This window comes from Mustela nigripes, chromosome 13 (genome assembly GCF_022355385.1).
Source record: "Mustela nigripes isolate SB6536 chromosome 13, MUSNIG.SB6536, whole genome shotgun sequence".
NCBI classification, from domain to species: domain Eukaryota; kingdom Metazoa; phylum Chordata; class Mammalia; order Carnivora; family Mustelidae; genus Mustela; species Mustela nigripes.
Genome location: NC_081569.1, coordinates 101942607 through 101963375, shown reverse-complemented (window position 1 = coordinate 101963375; position 20769 = coordinate 101942607). Strand labels below are relative to the sequence as shown.

At 41.6% G+C, this 20769-nt stretch overlaps 1 pseudogene; it reads left to right on the top strand.

Moving 5' to 3' along the window:
* Positions 1-3333: 3333 nt before the first annotated feature.
* On the top strand, positions 3334-4177 carry LOC131999435 (ferritin light chain-like; annotated as a pseudogene).
* Positions 4178-20769: the final 16592 nt, after the last annotated feature.

The following is a 20769-nucleotide window of genomic DNA, read 5'->3' as shown; positions in this document are numbered from 1 at the left end:
GATTTGCTCTCCTTTTTCCTCCATCCCTCTTCCAACCCCACTCTCCCTGCCCCCAAAGAGGGTTAAAGACTTAAATTTAAGATGTGAAACTGTAAAACTTCTAGGGAAAAGTATAAGAGAAAAGCTCCTTGACATTGGCCTTGGTAATGACTTCTTGGATATCATACCAAAAGCACAGGCAGCAAGAGCAGAAATTGACAAGTAGGACTACATCAAACTGAAAAGCTTCTGCACAGCAAAGGAAGCAATCAACAGACTGAAAAGACAACCTACAAAATGGGAGAAAATATTTACAAACCATGTATCTGAAGGGAGGTTAATTTTTTTCTAGAGAGTTTATTTATTTGAGAGAGAGAAAGAAAGAGAGAGAGAGAGAGCACAAGCAGTGGGGAGGGGTAGAGAGAAAGGGAAAAGCAGACTTCCCACCGAGCAGGGAGCCCAATGCCCCAAAAGAGGGGATCAATTTTTAAACAACAATTTTAAGTCTTATTTGAGGCCTTATTGAAAAGTCACAACAGACACATGAAGGGTCTTCTCCTTGTAAGTGGTGCAAGTGCATCCAGAACAACATGGCGCCTACATCATGGACCCAACCTTCCACTAACTGCTCAGGGTCATCATGTTCTTGTTGGTGGAGTCCCCTGTGACCCCATACACCCAGATCTCTGACCTGGGATGAGATCCAAGAGGTAGGACCACAGTGGGGAAGGGGAGAAATAACAGAGGGAGCCCTTGACTTTGAGGTGTGAAAAAAAGGGAACCATCCATACTCTGCTCTCATGCACAAACAGCTCAGTGCATTCTAGAACTGTCATTCCAAAAATCAAACAGAAGCCTTTGTTTGGAGATGGGCTCATTAGATATCAGCTCGAAGCCCCTTCTGCCTGTTCTTCCCTCAAAAGTCCCATAGTGCATGGCCCCAGGCCCATTGTTCTGCATCATGGTTGTTTTGGGGTTTTGTTGTTGTTGTTGGTGGTGGTTTTTTTAATCATATTGAAGGATGATGCTGAACAACACTACCCAAAAGTGTGAGTGTGGCTGGAAAGATTAATGAAAGGTTTGTATTTTGGTTTGTGGCTTTGGTCACTGCTTGCCTCTCAAGCTGCCTGTTTCAGTTCAAATGAAGCAGCGCTTCTCGGCTGGTGTGTGCCAGCATGCTGTTCGCACAGTTGTCGCCCTCCATCCATCACGGCTCAACTTACCCCACTTCAAGTCCCAGGTCAGCACTTCCCGATTGCATTCCTTGTCTCCGTCATGCTTTGAGCTGCCCTACTTCTAGCCATTCATCACCCAGCAATTGTTGCTGTTAGCGGTCTCTCTCACATGACCAGTCCTGTGAAGTGTGCCAGAGGGGAGTGCCAGCGGGCTGCTGCAAGCCGGAGGTTGTACGGGCTTTGTTAGTGATCATATCATAGAGAAATGTCCCTAGCAAAATCTGTGTTGAAGCTCAATGAAACACCCAAGGACATCGAAAGCCTACCTCCTCTCCAAAGTTAGAATGCATCTGTGATTCCAGGCTTGGGGGACAGCGTGGATTAGAACTTAAGCAGATAGGGCTTTTGGCCACACACTTGAGAAAATGCTTTAGTTCTACTCAGTTACCTTAGTCTTGGGGTCATTGCAAGAACAGAGTTAATTTGGGACGCCTGGGTAGCTCAGTGGGTTAAGCCTCTGCCTTCCGCTCAGGTCATGATCCCAGGGTCCTGGGATGGAGCCCAGCATCAGGCTCTCTGCTCAGCAGGGAGCCTTCTTTTTCCCCCACTCTCTGTGCCTGCCTCTCTGCCTACTTGTGATCTCTGCCAAATAAATGATTTTTTTTTTTAAATCTTTAAAAAAAAAAGAAAAAAAGAACGGAGTTAATTTATGCAAAGCGACTGGAACAATGCCTGTCACGTGAAGAGTCCTGTAAGCGTTTGCTGTTGCTCTTTTTCTGCTCACTCTACTTCATCTGCTTAGGTTGGCAACTTCAGATCATTTATTTATTCTTTCAATCAATATTTACTGAGTACCTATGATGTTCCAGGGACTGTGGACAGTGATCCATTTCCTTTGTGGTAAGCCTCGGCATGATCATCTGGAAACCCCTTTTTACTTACAGCTCTGCAACTATGGGAACAGTAAGACCTCAGAGAAGAAACTGCTGACCAGTTTTCCCAGCCAGACAGATCCCTAGGCAGCTTCTCGATTCCCATGCTCCCAGAATAGCCTAGGAAGAACAGAGGCAGACAGAGACCATGGAAGATACAGCATTGACTTGAACAGTTGCTCTCCTCCTCCTCCCCCCAACTCCCTATTCACCCAGAAAGTCTGACATATTTTCAAGCAGGGGAGGAGGTTGGAGAAAGGAAGGGGTAGATGAAGAGTTGGTGGAGAGGAGTCCTGCAAACAGCTAAGGTTATCTTTCTATCCTGTATGGCAAGACGAAGGCACAAAACAGAATTAAATTGATTTAGAGAAAAGTACTAGGGTAAAGCATATGAAATTGCTGATATTTGACAATTTTTAACTCACAAAACATCAGTTTCATAGGGTTCACCCTGTAAAAGATGGAGTATTTAAAAAAAAAAGATGGAGTATTTCTTGGGCTTTGAGTTTTTTAAAGTCATATCTGCCACACCTGTTTTAAATTATCTTAGAAGGGCTCAGGTATAAGAAATCATCATCATGAGAATTGGGTCTCACGTTGAAACATGAAGACAAATTTTGGTCACCTGTGTTAGAAATTGGATGAATGAGTTCTCAGAAGCCCAGATAATAGCTATCATGTGGAAGGCTTATTATTCTACTCAGTAAACCAGCATCAACTGATTAGATTTCATTCTTTAATTCACTTTCTAGTTGGATCCTAGTAATAACTCATTCACAAAATGGGCTTATTAAAAATAAAAAGCTCAGAAAGATTTAGGGATCTCTAGAACTTCTCAGGGACCAGGGTAAACGGTGGGCTGTATTCCTTGCCAATTTCTTTATCCTTATCAAATCTTTAGGTATATTCCATCTTGTTGAACCCAGAGTTTAGATTACATTTTTTAGAAGGTGACCTCTTACACCACCAAGATTATAAACATTCTAACTAAACTGAACAACAAAACATGTTTCACACAGCTTAAAAACAGGTTTACTCAGGCAGTGTTCTGGGAGGTCCCAGGGATCTGTCTTTTGCCTCAACAATGTTTGGTTGGAACAACCCTGGGGCATCCCTTCTACCAGTCTTCAACCAACCTCCAAACTTTCCTCCAGTCACAACCTTGGGAGCCATCATCTCGGCCAACCTCTGCCTCTGGGACCAGCCAGCACCCTATTTTGAGCTTAGCTCCTTATTATGGATCAACCATGAGCTCCCAGATTCATTAGAATTATTCCATTCATATGGAGGCCACCACCATGAGCTGCCTGGTCAACATGCCTCTGCCAGCCTCCTACACCTACCTTTCTCTGGGCTCCTATTTCAACCATGAGGATGTAACTGTGGAGGACGTGGGCCCCTTCTTCCTCAAGCTGGCTGAGGAGAAGCTGGAGGGTGCTGAACATCTCTGAAAGATGCCAAACCAGTGCAGTGACTATGCCCTCCTCGTCCAAGACATGCAGAAACCTTCCCAATTGGAGTGGGGATAAAGCCCATGATGCCATGGAAGCCACCTTGGTCCTGGAGAAGAACTGGAACCAGGCCTTTCTGGAGCTTCATGCCCTGAGTTCTGCCTGTGCAGACCCCCATCTTTCTGACTTCCTGGAGAACCACTTCCTGGGTGAAGAATTGAAATGCATCAAGAAGATGGGGACCACCTGACTCATCTCCACAGCTTAGCTGCCCCCAGCTGGGCTAGGTTAGGATCTTGTCCAAAGACTCACCCTCAAGCACAACCCTGAGGCCCCGCGGCCTTTAAGGGGCCTCTCTGGCCACCCCATGATGCCAGGGCTTCTGCCCCAGTCTCTCCCTGCAGCCACTAGGCAGCTTTTTAACCACCCTGGAGCCCTCTCCCAAACCACACACCAAATCGAAATAAAGCTTTTTTGCAGGAAAAAAACAAAAAACAAAAAACAAACAGGTATTCTCAATGTCCTAGAAAATTCTCCATCTAGAAATTTACTTGAAGAATATAATGAAAGACATACACAAAGATTTAGGTTTAAAGGCTGTATTAGGAAGAGAACACCTGGCACACTCAAACCAGGGTAATTCACATGGGGTTCATTTACCAAGAAATGGAGGGGCTGTAGGAAAACCACAGGGGATGGTACAGGTACCCAGGGCTGAGGAGGTGCAGAGGAAAAAGGACAAGGGAAGGATTGGTTCTGAGAAAGGGGAAGAAAGGATTGGCCATGTTGAGAACAGTGACCTTCAGTCGAGGAGCACAGCCAGCTCTAGGAGACCTCAGAAGGGGGGAGCCAGGGACTAATACCCTGATTTCAGTCTTGTCCTTGTCTCCAATCTCCTGCAGGACCTTGTGTTGGCTGAACCACACTGGAAACCAGAGGGCAAAGGAACCAGTCAATTTACTCCCTGAAGGAGAGCAGAGCTGAGAAAAGGATGGAAAAAAGTAGAAAGTGGATCTGGTGGAATAAACAAGAGATATCTGAAACGAAGTTGTTCATTGGAGCATCATTTGTAATATAAGATGGAAAGGAGCCTAAATGTCCCAGACAAGGGGGAAATTTTAACAAATTTAAGGTATATAGATAGATAGATAGATATCCCAATGGAACCATTGTCAATATTGATATAGAAAATGTCACACAAAAAAGAAAAGTTTATAAAATAACCCATACAATGTGCTTTACCTTTTGTTTTAAATACTATATATGGACACAGATATATGTATTTTATAAGTATATACATACACATATAATACAAGCATACACATTCGTACCAGAGAAAAGGTTTAGAGTGTATACATCAAGGTGTAAATGGTAGTTATCACAGAAAGCGTACAGTTGCAGGTAATTTTATCTAGGGTTTGCTTTTTGTGTTCTGGCTGTTTCTTTTTCTTTCTTTCTTTCTTTCTTTTTTGAACGGGGAAAGTTTAATATAAAGAATTATTAATTATGGCAGGGGATTGGAGTAATAAGGAGTCAGCCAGTAGGAAACAGAGCTCTAAAGAATATAAGAAGGGTAGATATGAGGGGTAGCCCCAACCCCAAGACCTGAGATAGAGGGTCCAAGGACCCTCTCCACCAAGAGCAGAGGAGAGGATTTGTTGGGCAGGTTGTGGTCAACCTGGGTTAGCAGGGAAGTTACTGTGTTGCTGTGTGGTCCAAACTGGCTCAAACTCTACTCTCTAGGGTGCTGGGGAGAGCTAATCAGAGGGAGGAGTCTGTCCAGAAGCATTCAATTGCAAAACTACTGGAGAGGTTGGGTATGTGTGTTGGGGAATTTTCTGGAGACAGGAGCCTGCCAATGCAGTACACTGGAACAAGGGAGGAGACTCCCTTCTGTCCACAAAGCAAGCTCCCTATACCGGTAAAGTTTAACATATGTATCTGCTGGCAAAGGAAAATATACAGGGGCTCATTGCCATTTTTGCAGAATGAGGAATGAAGTATGAATGTGAAGCAGAAAAGCAATAAATTGATAACTGGCATACGTTCCAAAACCTACCACCTAGGGATACTGTGTGGGAACACACACAGATATGCATATGGTTTTATAACCTGCTACTTTCTTGCAATAAATGCTGTGGGCATCTTTCCCTGTCAATAAATATAGATCTGCATCAACATTTTTCACTATTAAAAAGCGCGTATGACCTTTGTTTTTTATAACTGATTCTCCACTGGTAAATATTTAAATTGCATTTTATTTTTACTATTCTAAACAATGCTATGTTGGACTTCCTTATTAATTTATTTATTTAGGTGCAAAATGATGGTTTTATTAAAGCATGGGTGTTCCAGGATTTTCTCTCTGTCGGTGCCAGTGGTTCTTGGTCACACCACTTCAAAGAATGAAGAGGTAGACCAGACAGAATGGTGAGCAGCAAAACAAGGTTTATTGAGCGATAGCATAGATATAGTACAAAGCTCCCGAGGAGGGAGGGAACCCGAGAGGGTTGTCCTGTGTTGAATTTCTTTAAATGATTATTTTCTCAAAATAAGTTATTAGAAGTTGAATTGTTGGATTCACAATCCTGTGTTAAATTGATAAGGGTACCTGTTGGCTACATTATCTACTTGATTTAGCAAAAAAAAATCATTTTTCACTTTATGCGCGTCTCAAAAATGCGTGAAAAAGTTGCCGCTTAAGACACCTGCTCTGGTATCCAGTCAAATAAGGTCAAACAACACTGTGGTTCCAGAATGAATTGCTCTGAGAGCAGGTAGACTGGCCAAGAAAGCTAACTGTCAAAGAGTGGACTTAACTCTGGCTCTTCACTAAAATAGCAAATAAAATAAAATAAAATAAAAAGAGGATCTTTTAAATTAATAAACTGTATTTTTTAGAGTAGTTTTCTTTAGGTTCACAACAAAATTGAGCAAAAGTACAGAGAATTTCCATATACCTCCTGCCCCCCCAACCTATGCACAAACTGCCCCATTCTCAACAACCTTCTCCTCAGTGACACATTTTTTCAAGTGATGAATCTACACAGACATGTTATTTTAATTCAAAGTTTATAGTTTAGGTTTCTACGAGTCTACATTACATTCACTCTTGGTTTTGTGCATTTTATGGGTTTTGACAAATGTATGATGAAATGTATCTACCATTGTGATATCATACAAAATAGTTTCACCGCCCTAAAAATCCTCTGTGCTTGGCCTATTTAACCTTCCCACCCGCCACTAATCCTTGGTGACCACTAATCGTATTACTGTCTCCATAGTTTTGCATTTTCCAGAATGTCATATAGTTGGAATCATACATTATGTAGTCTTTTCCGAGTGTCTTCTTTCGCTTAGTAATATACATTTACTTTTCCTCCATCACTCTTCATGGCTCGACAGCTCATTTCTTTTCAACACTGAATAATATCTCATTGTCTATATGTACCAGTTTATTTATCTACCTTGATGGCTTCCAAGTTTGGGCAATTATGAGTAAAACTGCTATAAACACCCATGTGCAGGTTTTTGTGTAGACAGAAGTGTTTGATTCATTTGGGTGAATACCAAGGAGTGCGATCGTTGGATCGTAAAAGAATGTTTAGTTTTGTAAGAAACTGCCAACCAGTCTCCCAAAGTGTTTCTATTATTTTGCATCCCTACCAGTAATGAATGGGAATTCCCACTGCTCCACATCCTCACCAGCATTTAGTGTCACCAGTGTTTTGCATTTGGGCCATGGTCATAGGTATGTATTCATATTTTGTTTCAGTGTCCAATTCTCTTATGGCATACAGTGGACATCTTTTCTTGTGCTTAGTTACCATCTGCGTATCATCTTTGGTGAAGTGTCTGTTAAGACCTTTTGCCCATTTTTAAATTGGGTTGCTTGTTTTCTTGTTGAGTTTTAAGAGTTCTTTGTATGTTGCAAATAACAGTCCTTTGTCGATGTATCTTTTGAAAATATTGTCTACTAGTTTGTGGCTTGTTTTCTCATTCTCTTGTTAGTGCCTCTCACCGAACAGAAGTTTTTAATTTTCATGAAGTCCAGCTTACCAGTTATTTCCTTCATGGATCATGCCTTTGGTGTTGTTTCTAAAAAGTATCATCACCTAAGATTGTCTAGGTTTCTTCCTATATTATCTTGCAGGAATTTCAGAGCTTTGCATTTTACATTTAGTGTTAATTTTGTAAAGGATATAAATTTTTGTAAAGGATATAAGGTCTGTGTCTAGATTCTTTTTTTTTTTTTTTTGCATGTATGTGTCTAGCTGTTCTAGCATGTTGAAAAGAATACCTTTGCTCCATTATATTGCCTTTGCTCCTTTGGCAAAGATCAGTTGATTATATTTATGTGGTCCTGTTACTGGGCTCTCCTGTTCCATTCATCTATTTGTCTATTCTTTTAACAACATACTATCTTGATTACTATAGCTTTATCATAATTACTATGATAGCTTTATCATAAATCTTGAAGTTAGGCAGTTTCAGTCCTCCATTTTTGTTCACTTCCAATATTGTGTTGTCTATTCTGGCTCTTTTGTCTCTACATATAAACTTTACGATTAGCTTGTCTATATCCATGAACAACTTGCTGGGATTTTTATTGGAATTGCACTGAATCTGTGGATCAAGTTGGGAAGAATTGACCTCTTGACAATATTGAGTTTTCCTACCCATGAACATGAAATATTTCCATTTATTTAGTTCTTCTTTGATATTTTTCATTAGTTCTGTAGTTTTCCTCATAAATATTTTATATAAATTTTGTTAGATTTATACCTGAGTATTTCATTTTTGGGGGTGCTTACATAAATGATAACATATTTTATTTTCCAGATGATATTGTTTCTTGTTCATATATAGGAAAACAATTGACTTTTGTATATTAACTTTGTACCCTGACACTTTGCTGTAATTGCTTATTATTTCCAATAGTTTTTTGTTGATTAAATTTCCAGCAGAATAAAATGGAGCTATTTCACTCCTGTTCTTCAGCAAACCCTTTTCCCAACTTTATTGCTCATACTTTCTGGAGAATCTTATGCAATCTTCTCATTAAATATCTCTTCTTTATAGAATCCTTCCCTAGTTCCTAGGTCAGTTTAAGGACTCCTCATTTTATGTTCTTATAGATACTTGTTTTTGTCACAATGCTAATGCTTTACTTTTGTTACTAATTAAAACTCTGTCTGCTGGACTGCAGTGTCAAAATCACTGAAGTCAAGGACCTTGTCTTCCCTGTTCACCACTGATATACATAGTATAGAGTCTCAGTGCATGTTTGTTGAATGAATGAATACATGATTGTACCCTCCCTTCCAGTCACTACCAAAAAGCTGAATTATCCTATACTTGTCATACAGAGTCAAATCAGGACACTGAAACCACTCAAAGAATTTAAAGCAGATGGAACTCTCTACGGGTGAACTGGTAACCCAGGAGATGGAAGAAACTGAGAAGACCAGCAAGAAATATAAGTTACCCCCAATATTTGCAACAGCACAAAGGTCTTAGGACTTTCAGGTCGGAGGGACAATAGGAAGAACTGATATTACAGAACCCAGGGGCCTCAGTTCTGTAGGTCCAAGGAAGTTCAAGGAAATGTGGTTCTTCTATTTAATCTGGGTCTTCTGTTTAATCTTGCAAGGCTGAAGTAAAGGGGCACGCAGGGCTGCAGTTGATTCTGGAAGTTCTGAAGAAGAATCTGATTCCATGCTCAGTCATGTTATTGGCATAATTCAACTCCATGCGGGTATAAGATTGATTGATGTCCCTATTTCTTTGCTGGATGTCAAACAGGGGTGATTCTTAATCTCTAGAGGCTGCCAACATTCCTTTTCGTGGCCCTCTTCCACTGTCTTCAAAGCCAGCAATGGCAGATCAAGTCATTCTCGTGCTTCGATCTCACAGACTTCCCCTTCTGACTCATTTCTCTCATTCCCCAGTAAGAAAAGGTTCTCTTTTTACGGGCTCATATGGTTAGAATGAGTCCACTTGGATAATTCACGACAATATCCCTATTTCAGGTCCATAATCCTAATCACATCTACAAAGCCCCTTTTGCCATGTCACATTTTAACACTTTCACAGGTTCTGGGAATTAAAGAGTGGATATCTTTAGAGGATCATTATTCTGCTTCCCGTTGGCCAAACTCTGCTGGAGTCTCATTGATACAAGGACCTAGGAAATAGGCCGGCAGAGCAGAAGTTTGAGGAAGGCATCTGAGAGCAAGCAGGCTTAGGTTCACCTCATTTTAAGATAACAGCATTTTTTTCTTCACCAACTAGGACTGGCTTAACAGATAATTGGCCAGCTTTCTAGTTGCTGTCAAATATAATGAATTAATCCCGTTTACTGTAAAATAAAACAGAACAATGATAACACATCCCGCAATGAGATGAATTCAAACATAATGCAATTGCCAATTGGTTTCCATAATCCTTCGAAACTTGTTTCCCAAACAGGGGCCAATTAAAATTCTTATCTTCTGCAGAGAAATATGGGAATGAAGGCTAGGTCAGGCAGGGAAATGGCAGACAGTTCCAGCCTTAAGAAGTACAGAGGTTGAAAGTGACTCCCTGGGGGTACAGTATATTCTTGGCTCAGTCTCTCCAGAGCAGGCCATCAAGACAATTGCCAACCAGCCGAGATTCCTGGAATCTTTCCTGCTGTCCTGGAAGACTCAGCCAGCCACAGGCCCCAGAATTATTTCTGGCAACGTCAATAAACTGCCACCAGGTGATAGCAAGCTTCAGCAGAGACCAAGATAGAATGAAATGGCACTGTTGCATCCCTAGACCTCTCCGCTGCCCTATTCTGTCTGCATTGCGTGTCCACAGTCAGGTCATTGACTGAATAACAAGATGCTGTGTTTTATACAGCTTAAGTTTTTGGACCCCAGAGGCCAGAGAGGGAGTATTTACAATATTTCAAAACTCCCCCATTTTCTTGCTTCTCATTAATAACTCTTTATGGGCAACCATACCTAAAAGGGAGCTTCAAATTTATTCATTTTTTAAGATTTTACTTATTTGTCAGAGAGAGAGAGAGAGAAAACAAGCAGGCAGAGAGGCAGGCAGAAGGAGAGGGAGAAGCAGACTCCCTGCCGAGCAGGGGGCCGGATGCAGGACTTGATCCCAGGACTCTGGGATCATGACCTGAGTCAAAGGCAGATGCTTCACTGCCTAAGCCACCCAGGTGCCCCAAGGGAGCTTCAACTTGAACCTTTGTGAGAGCAAGGGAAGAATGGTTGATGATGATGGAACCAGCTCAGGAAGGAGCACACTGCCCTCCAGCATAAACACACTTGCCCCTTACCAGGGTGTCAAGGAGGAGACTGACTATAGACACCCAGTTCCCCGCTGAATGGAAACCCTTAGCAAGGATCACAGCACGGAGAAGAGTCTGCTCCGGTCTGACTTTTCATTTTGTACTGCCCCAGTTCTTTCCTTTTTTTTTTTTTAACTTCTACTTATTTATTTGACAGAGTAAGAGAGAGAGCATGAGCAGGGGGAGCAGCAGGCAGAGGGAGAAGCAGACTCCCCACTGAGCAGGGACACTGATGTGGGACTCAATCCCAGGGCCCTGGGCTCATGGCATGAGCTGAAGGGATTCTCTTATCCGACAGAAGTTCCCAGGCGCCCCTGTGTTGCCCCAGCTCCAAATCACTGTGCCCCTTCTGTCTTGAACCACTCAGATCAACAGTATGTTGTCACTTTCTTGTATCTTGGGCCTTTTGCAGAAAAACTCAGTCTTTCTTTGCTGTGGTTATTTAAAATTCACCTGAAGGACCCTTCTTGAAGGAGTTCATTCCCTACAATATGCCATACAGATGCAGGCCTCTATTACCTAGGAATGCTACTTCTCTCTATTCTCCCAGCTGAGAAGCTTCTTCTCCCGCTAGAATGAATTCCCTGCATTCTCTGGTCAGTCACCTAAAGAATATGCTCTCAGTTCCGATCTTGTGTTCCCATACTGCCAACTACCAAAGGGTTAAGTTCTCCTTTAGTGGAAAGGGAAGTTTTCTGATTGAGGTCTGAGCTGAAAACCAATGCCTCTTAGGACAGGGACTTGTGTTATGTGATCTTTAAAATTAGCACTTTGACATTTTTCCCAGCTGCTGAAGCTTGAATTCTTTTTTAAATTTTATTTTAGAATTTACACACAGTAAACTTTACCCCCTTCAGTATACAGTTCTATGAGTTTTGACAAATAGAGTACATAACCACCACCACAGTCAAGATTCAGAGCAGTTCCATAATCCCAAAAAACTCCCTTATGTGGTTCCTTTACAATCGACCCCTCCCAACCCCTGATAATTACTGAGCTTTTCTCAGTCCCTCTAGTTTTGCCTTTTCAAGAACGTTATATAAATGACATCATAGAGCCTTCTGAATGGTTTCTTTCACTGAGCATAATGCATTTGACACTTATTCACATTGTGTGATATACACACAATATACATTGTGTGATCAATAGCTCATTCCTTGTTATCACTAAGTAGTAATGCATTGTATGGGGTATTAGTTTCCTATGGCTGCTGTAACAAACTCCCACAGACTTGATGGCTTAAGACAATGTACTTTCTCATAGCTCTGGAGGCCAGAAGTCTGAAATCAGTATCACTGGGCCTGAATCAAGGGGGTGGCAGGGCCTTTGGACGCTTCAGGGAAGTAGTCCTTCCTGGCTTTTTCTGGCTCTAGGTGGTGGCCAGAAAACTTTCTCTATGGCCACATCACTCCAATCTCCAGCTTTATGGTTGCTGTGACCCCTCTTGTGTCAATCTGGAGTCGAACCTCCCTTCGCATTTCTCTTACGAGGATGCACGTGGATTCCCCCCGTCTCAAGATACTTGATCATATCTGCTCTCTTTTTGCCATATGAGGCAACATTCAGAGGTTCCAGGTTTTAGGACATGGATATCCTCAGGCATGCCATTATTCAGCTTCCCACATATGGCTATGCCACAAAGTACTTATCTGGTTACACTGGAGGACATTTGGGTCATGCCCAGTTTGGGACAATTATGAATAAAGCTGCTATAAATATTTGCATAAAGGTTTTTGTGGGAACATAAATTTTCATTTCTTTTGGGTAAATACATAAAAGTGGGATTGCTGAGTCAAATAGTGGTGTATGTTCAAGTTTAGAAGTGGTCAAATTGCAGGGCACCTGGGTGGCTTAGTTGGTTAAGTGTCCAACTCTTGGAACACCTGGGTGGCTTAATAACTAGTTAAGCATCTACCTTCAGCTCAGGTCATGACTCCAGGGTTCAGTGAACACGTCCCACATCAGGCTTCTTCCTCAGCAGGAGCCTGCCCCACCCCCCATGTGCCACCTGCGCCCCACCCCCCACTGTGTTCTCTCTCTCTTTCTCTCATTCTGATAGATAGATAGATAGACAGACAGATGATAGACAGATAAAAATCTTAAAAAAAAAGTGTCCGACTCTTGATTTTGGTTCAGGTTATGATCTCTGGGTTGTGAGATTAAACTCTGCCTAAGATACTCTCTTTCCCTCTCTATCTCTCTGGCTCATGCCTCTGAAAATAAAAAGAAAGGAAAAAAAGAAAAAAGAAAAGAAAAGAAGAAATGCTCAAGCTGCTTCCAAAGTGGCTATACCATTTCACATTCCCTTTGTATATGAACTCCAATTTCTCCACCTCCCTGTCACCCCCTGGTATTATCAGTGTTCCTGATTTTAGTCATTCTAGTAGTATGTAGTGGTGTTTCCTTATGGTTTTAATTTGTTCTTCTGAGCATTTTTTTCGTGTGTTGAAATGTTAATGTTGCATCATTTCATGCACTCTCTTACTTGGCTATATTTTTATGGAGCTCTCTAAATGTGCTTTAGTGATGATTTAGAAATAATTAACCACTTAATAGGCAAAATTCTTAGAATCATTAACTTCTCAGGAAATTAAAACTACTGAGTAACTTTCAATGTAGAGGAATACTATCAAAATGAATCAATACAGCAACCAAAACCAAATAACTGACTAAAAAAATGGGCAGAAGATCTGAATAGATATTTTTCCAAAGAAGATATACAAGAGAGGTGAGTCAGCTGCACTTGGGGAAAAACAAAACAAGACAAAGACAAATCAAAACAAAACAAGAAAGAAAAGGAAAAAAGACCTACAGATGGCCAACGTGCTTGAGAAGAGATGTTCAACATCGCTGATGATTAGGGAAATGCAAATCAAAACCGCAACGAAGGGGGTGCCTGGGTGGCTTAGTCCGGTAAGTGTCTGCCTTCAGCTCAGGTCATGATCCCAGGGTTCTGGGATCGAGTCCCACATCGGGGTCCTTGCTCATCAGGGAGTCTGCTTCTCTCTCTGCCTCTGCCTTGCCTCTCTGCCCACTTGTGCTCACTTTCTTCTGTGTCAAATAAAGAAATAAAATCTTTTTTTAAAAACCATAATTAATTATCACCTCTCACCTATTCAAATGGGTATTATCAAAAAGATAAGAAATAACGAATGTTGGAGAAGATTTAGAGAAAAAGAAACACTTGCAGACCATTGGTGGGATTGTAAACTGGTGTAGTCACTGTGGAAAACTGTGGATATTCTCTAAAAAATTCCAAATAGAACTGTATGATCCAGCTATTCCACTAATGAGGTTTTATCCAAAGAATATGAAAACACGAATTCAAAAAGATATATGTGTCCCTATGTTCACTGCAACATCCTTTACAATAGCCAAGGTATGGAAACTACACACACACACACACACACACAGGAATAATACTCAGACATAAAAAAAGAATAAGATCTCACCATTTGCAACAACATGAATGGAGCTTAAGGGTAGTATGCTACATGGAAAGAAATCAGAAGGAGAAACACAAACACTGTATGAGTTCACTCACATGTGGAATCTAAAAAACAATGAAAATGAACAAACAGAACAAAACAAAACAAACTCACTGATACAAAGAACAGATTGCTAGTTGGACAAAGGGGTTAGGGGATCCTTATGATAGGGTGATGGATGGTAGCTAGATTTTGCAGGCTGACCATTTTGGAGTATACACAAATGCTGTATTGTTATTATTATGCTGAATTATAATGCTGTATACCTAAAACTTACATAATTTTAAAAAAATGAGTCTGCATTATTCATAAAATATACCCAAGGTGTATGGTTAGTATGAGATAATTAGCAAGATGATTGGTAAATAGTATGTCTATGAGACACATGTGGTTTTTTTTCATCTTGATGAACCTGTTTGCATTAGGAATCTATATGCACTACAATAATTCAGGAGTGTTCCCTTTGAAAAAGTGGCTGTGATACGATACATCTACCTCAGGAAGTCCATATAATTAAGTCTTCAGGGCATGCATGGATGTGAAGTCTAACAAACAAAATTTGCTTTACAGTAAATTTTTTAACCATGGAAAAACTTCCTCTGAAACCGCCAGAAACCCCAAATATCCCCAGGGTCTGCTGAAGGACCTGGATAATAATAAGAGCCATTTGAATACCAATCAATTCTCTATCGAATGCCAGAACTCTCATAGACTAGTTCATGCATAAAATATGCCTTCATGTTTCCAATAGCTTCAGGATAAATTTCCTGTGCCAGAGAAATAAAAGAGACAAGACAACTATTTCAAGAGGCGGGGAAGATGGGGGAGGCAAAGACAGTACAAAGGACTCAAGTGTAAAATTTTATTCTCTTTAAAAAAATTATTAGGATATTTAGTTAGCAAAAATAGTTGTAACAATAGTGTTCCAGTAACCTTGTCAGAGATGTTAATAACAGTAATAATTATAGAAACTCTCTTTTCTTACATGTTTACACTGTTTTGCCACACAGTATTGTAGTACATGGTATAAATTTATTCATTTAGTCCTTACAACTCCCCTAAGAGTAGGTGCTATCTTAATCCCCATTGTAGGGAAGAGGCCACTGAGATATAAAGAGGTTATATCACCTGCCCAAGGTCCCAGGGGAGGATTAGTAGTCAAATGGAGGTGGACAGTCCCCACTACATCAGAGGACAGCTGTCCAGAAGCTGATACTGTATCTACTGAGCTTGGCTAGGACCAGCCTGACCTGTAGGGTTTTTTTGAAATGCTGGTTCCCAGGCCTCTGCCCTGGGGTTCTAGTTCAATTGGTCTGGAACCTGCGCTGTTTTTGCAGGTTCCCTGAGTGATTCTGAACATTAGCTGGGTTACCAACATCAGGTCAGTTTCCCATTGGTAATTTGGTGATGCCTTTTTGCTGTTTCTAAACCACCCAGTAGAGAGACCATAGACTTTTCAAGGATGGTTATTAAGTTCCTCGTCACGGTGATGAGGGGTTAAGACAACACATACTCTGGCTTTTAGACGTATAATTTGTCAAAGGCAGATTACTACTTTCTTTTAAAAGTTGGAAATACTATGAGTAAGAGTCAGGTTTCATACTTAAACATCATACATCTCATATCTGAGCTCATCTTCATTTCAAATCTATTTTTAGTGTTATCCATATTATACATCTATATTTAGTCCTCTGATAAAACTTATAGTCGCATTATTTATTCTCATGGTTTTCCCCAAATGCTGGCGATAACCAATTTTGTATTTCTGCCGCAGACCTTAAACTCCTGACCTGAATATCCAACAGCATATTAGACATTTCTTCCCGGAAGAAGAGGCTCTGATTGAACTTGCCTGAAACAGATATCCATACACCACACCCCAACCAAACCTGTTGTTTCTTCTACCTTCCCTTGGCAATCGGCCCCACCACCCACTCAGTAATGCAAGCCAGCAGCAAGGAGTCATTTGGCTTCTACACTTTCTCCCACTCCCACAACCAATAATCACCTACTTCTCGTGGCCTCTCCATTCTCACGGCCACTGTGTCACTCCATGTCCCATCACCTCTTGCCTGGACAGTGCAATGGTCTGCCTCCCAGCCCCCTTTCTCTGGGCTACCCTGTTGCTTTCCATTTCTCTTCTTTCTTTTTGTGGAAGAAGGTGTAGGCTTTTGGATCTAAGCTTAAATGTTTCTAATGTTATATGTCAAATATACAACTGAGTCCAGAGAACAAACAACTGTGTTCTACCAGTTTTATCAAATCCCTAATGATGTGGGATACAGAGGCAGAAGAAAAATTATTAAATTTCCTTACTACCTACAGCCCACTGACAAGTCCTTAAAACAGGCAGAGTGACATTCCTCTAGGGACTCAACTGCCTTGATGTTAATAAGGGCAAAAGGCAATCCTAGCCTGAGCCGCCCTCCCCCCCCCCCCCCCCCCCCCCCCCACCGTCCTGTAAGTCTACTTTAACGTATAAAAATTCCTTTGAAAACTTCCTTTATCTCAAAACCCCCAAGCATTTGGCCCACCAATATACATCTGAAGGGTCTCATGACTAAGGTTTTATTAGACGGTAATAAATGACCTTTTCTCACCAATGGCTAGTATGCTCAAGGACTTGGAAACCTTGCTTCCAAAATTCCTTAGAGACTTACGCTATCCCAGACCCCCTCCCAACTTGGAAGTTTATAATGGACCACTTCTCATGACCCCAGTGCAGCTTTCTGCCCACGGGTCCTGTCCCCATGCTTTAATAAATCACCTTTTTTGCACCAAAGATGTCTCAAGAATTTTTTCTTGGCCATCAGCTTCAAACTCTAACATCTTTCCTAGATCACTTACCACTGCCTTATTTGCCATTTTGTTTAAAGAAATGAAAATATCCAGCTACAGATATAGCTATAAATACAGCTAAGATAAAGATATTTAAGCGCACCTTGACTGGCCTGCCCCCATCCCAAGTGCCTCCTTCCCCAGCGCTCTGTCATGAATGGGCTATTATCATGTGTGTCTTGTGCTTTCTCTAGATATCTATGCATTGGTAAACAGTTCAGCGCATTGCTTTGTAGGTTTTTAAACTTTCTGAAAGACCTCCTGCTATATATTCCCTCTGCAACTCACTTCTTTCATACCATTTTGTTTTTTCTTCCTGTTGACATGTGTTGCCCTAATTCATTCACTTTAACTACCATATGGTACACATTCTGTGATGATACCACAATTTATTTATTTATTCTCTGTTGAAGGACGTTTAGGAATTTTGCTGCTGCAAACAGTGCAGCGCTGGTCTCTTTGAGCAGATACTGGAGAGGCTCTTTAGGCTATATTCTCAGGAGTGGCATTACTTTCCTGCTCTCCTGAGCCAGGGAGACAAATCATTTCCTGCCGCTCTGTAATCTAACTGCTGCCAGAGTCATTTTTCTGAAATGCAAATCTGCTTCTGTCACTCTCTTGCCTAAGTCCCTCTGATGGAAACAAACCCGCCATTCCTCAGTAAGATTCTCAACCCCCTCTCCTCCCCCACATCCGACCGTGCATCTTTTGCTAGACTTCTCTCCTACTCCCCACACCAAATGCCCAGCCAGGCTCTGCTCCCTCAGAATCTCTCCCTGTTTCCCCTCTCCCCTCCTCTTGCCTGTTCTTCTCTTTCCAGGACTGACCCATCCTTTCATGCCATTCCCTCCATCTTTCCAACCAGGAAACACCTAACTGCTTTTTGAGGGTCATCTACTCACTGGAAGCTTTCCTCAACCTGCCAGCAGTCACCAGTTGGAATCCCGGTTCTTCCACTCACTGACTTGGGCAAATCTTTTAACGTCCCTGAGTGTAAAGTTTTTTTCCGGCGAGATAAACACAACACCAGGCAGAGTGGGTGCAAGGCAAGATTTATTAAAAACGCTCTCCGGCGAAGTTTCAGGGCTCAGGAGAAGGGGAGCCAGGAAAGTTGCGCCGGGAGGAGGTGGGCACCCTCGGGCGAGGTTCCGCCACTCTGGAAAGCAGAGTGGCGGAAGTCGCACCCAAGGCAGGAAGGAGGGGGCTTTTAAGGGGTCTCGGGAGGAAGCTCAGGGGTCTTTTGGAAGTTTCCCTTATTTGGATATCCCGCCTGCTCATCGGGATCCCATTGGTCCACAGGAGCCCGGGGCGGGGGTCTCAGATTCCTGCTTGGGCCTTTGTTCTCCTGTCCGAGCTCAGGTCTTGTGGCGGGAACTTTCGCCATCTTTGGTAGCCCCCTTCCTGCCAGCCCAACACTGAGCTCAATGTTCTCATCTACTAAATGAAGGTAACGATAGTGCCGACCTCAAACACCTACCATCAAATGTGATCCTGGATACAGAGCATTTCATTCGTATGGTGCTTGACAAGGAATGTTTTCTTCCATTCTTTTGTCTATTAAAGTATCTTAGGATTATTATTAGTTTTTTGGGGGCTGTTAGTTATTTCTTTATGCCTCCCCTTCCTATTCGTATCAGCACCAGCACAGGGCGTGATATAGAGAAGGACACAATAGCTGTTGAGTGAATAAATGAGGGAGTCTTTGGGCTCTCAGAGGTGTTAGTTTAAAAAAAAAAAAAAAAAAAAGGAAGAGAGAGATTTAATACTCTGTCATGGATGGTGTCTTATTTCCACAGACCAATTCAATCTCTGGTGACATAATCCTTGTTTTCCTTTTCCTGTCAGAGCTTTCTTACAATAGCTTCCCGCCCATTTCTTTAAGTTGGTAATGATTTATGCAAGCCAATCAGTAAAGAGTGTCAAAAGAATTTATTTTGTCATTTGTTTATTGCCTAGGGAAAGGGTTTGCTTTAAAAGAAAATCAAACCCCCAAAAGCATTGTGGTTCATTTGGTTTTGTTTCTCACTACGATCTTATTGAGGTATGAGTTAGTACTGAGAATTTCAGTTAAAGTCCGCAGATATGTGAATGTAAATTCAACATTAGATAATGCAAATACAGATGCTTCTGACCTAGAAAGGAGAGTGATTGGAAAGGAGGCATGTGGATAGGGAGACATTATTTTTCTTCTCTTCCTCTGCTTTGGACCCCATCAGCACTTAAAAACTGGGGGCAAGCCTCTCTATGGAGTGCTCTAGGTTTCCTCAAACATTCTGGACAGCCCAAACCAGCCTCTCCCCTTGGTTTCTGCTCAGTTGCCCTGCCCTCGCCATGCGGCTCCCTCCCTTCAGGACAGCGACTCTCTCTGCACCCCTGGATCATTGGAGCCCAGGAAAGAGCTCCATCCTCAAGGTTCCTGCTCCTTGCATGCTCCGTGTCAACCCCAGCAGCAGGCCCATCTCACAGGGACCCCCCCTCCTGAAGCCAGTACTCTGACTTCTGAAATTCAAGTTTAATAGGACCTCCTGTATGTTTATCTGCTAAATCTAACCCAAAACAGAGGCAGAGCTCTTAACCCCAGGAATGGTAAATCCTACCTTAGTCTTGGGGTAGCCCCAATTCTAAATCACTCATGATCTTTTCACTCGCCTTGGTTAACGATTGGTCTCTTTATAGTTACCCAAGTAGGATTAGCCAGAGGAGGGGAAATCTACAGAGAGGAAATGCCTTATGAGAAATCCCTGTGCTTTTCCATCTTCGGGATGCTTTGAAAACAGTGATCAGAGATATAATAGTCATCTTTTTAGCAGAAGACAACAAACGAAGAAAAAGAATCATCCAACCAGTGATTCTCAAAGTGTGGCCCAGGGACTTTGGGATCCTTCAGGTCCTTTCAGGGGTCCTCAAGGTCATCTGTGTGAGACCAGAATTCCCTCGATCCTCCAACAAATGACCATGGCCCAACAGATTGATTTCAGAAGAAGAGTGGAGAATCTACTTGTTCTTTATTAAGCCAAAGATTAAAGAGATTCGCAAAACACTAATCTTCTCACTGATTTGCTTTTTATTTTGAAAGCATAGTTTTTTGTTTGTTTGTTTGTTTGTTTTTGTTTTTGTTTTCATAAAAACATGTCAACATGTAATGGGCTTATCACTATTTTCAAATGAGCAAATAAATAATTTTTTAAATGTGTAAATTCTCTTCCATGGTAAATATCAATAGATATAAACCACATAAACAAAAACTCTTTGGGGATCCTCAAGAATCTTTAAGAATGTAAAGAGGTTTTGGACCAGGAATTCTGACCCAGACAGTATTCTGACAGCAACTGATGAGGCTCAGCGGATGTCAATTGCCATAATCCCCTGGATTTCTTACGAGGAGAGAAATTAACCCTTGTTTATTTGATAAGGAGCTGATCACAACTTGAAATGATTTATGAGCTAACTCAATAATGAGTAGTCATGGCTAATGCATTATTTAAAACTGATCAATTGAAAAGACAATTTTAATCACTCATGGTTATTGGCTAGTAATAAAATGAAGTAATAAAAGGACAAGGTCACAAG